This window comes from Chaetura pelagica, unplaced genomic scaffold (assembly GCF_000747805.2).
Source record: "Chaetura pelagica isolate M959 unplaced genomic scaffold, ChaPel_1.0 scaffold466, whole genome shotgun sequence".
NCBI lineage: Eukaryota > Metazoa > Chordata > Aves > Apodiformes > Apodidae > Chaetura > Chaetura pelagica.
Genome location: NW_009953656.1, coordinates 107,302 through 107,644, shown reverse-complemented (window position 1 = coordinate 107,644; position 343 = coordinate 107,302). Strand labels below are relative to the sequence as shown.

Here is a 343-nt window from a genome sequence, read left to right as displayed (position 1 = left end):
AGGCTCTGCAGATCATTTAGAGGAGGCCATAAAGATGGGCAGAGGGATGGAGCACCTCTCCTTTTGAAGACAAGCTGAGAGAGTTGGGGTGTTGAGCCTAGAGAAGAGAAGGCTCCAGGGAGACCTTAGAGCACCTTCCAGTGCCTGAAGGGGCTCCAGGAAAGCTGGGGAGGGGCTTGGGACAAGGACAGGGAGGGATGGGATAAGAGGGGAGGATTTCCAGCTGGAAGAGGGAGCTGGAGATGAGATGTGAGGGGGAAATTCTGGGCTGTGAGGGTGGGGAGAGCCTGGCCCAGGTTGCTCAGAGAAGCTGTGGCTGCCCCATCCCTGGCAGTGTTGAAGG

The 343-nt window shown here is 57.4% G+C and overlaps 1 protein-coding gene across 1 annotated transcript in view; it reads right to left on the bottom strand.

Moving 5' to 3' along the window:
• ANKRD16 (ankyrin repeat domain 16) overlaps positions 1-343 on the bottom strand; it is a 21,245-nt gene that overhangs the window by 11,251 nt on the left and 9,651 nt on the right. The gene's annotated exons all lie outside the window — the stretch shown is intronic.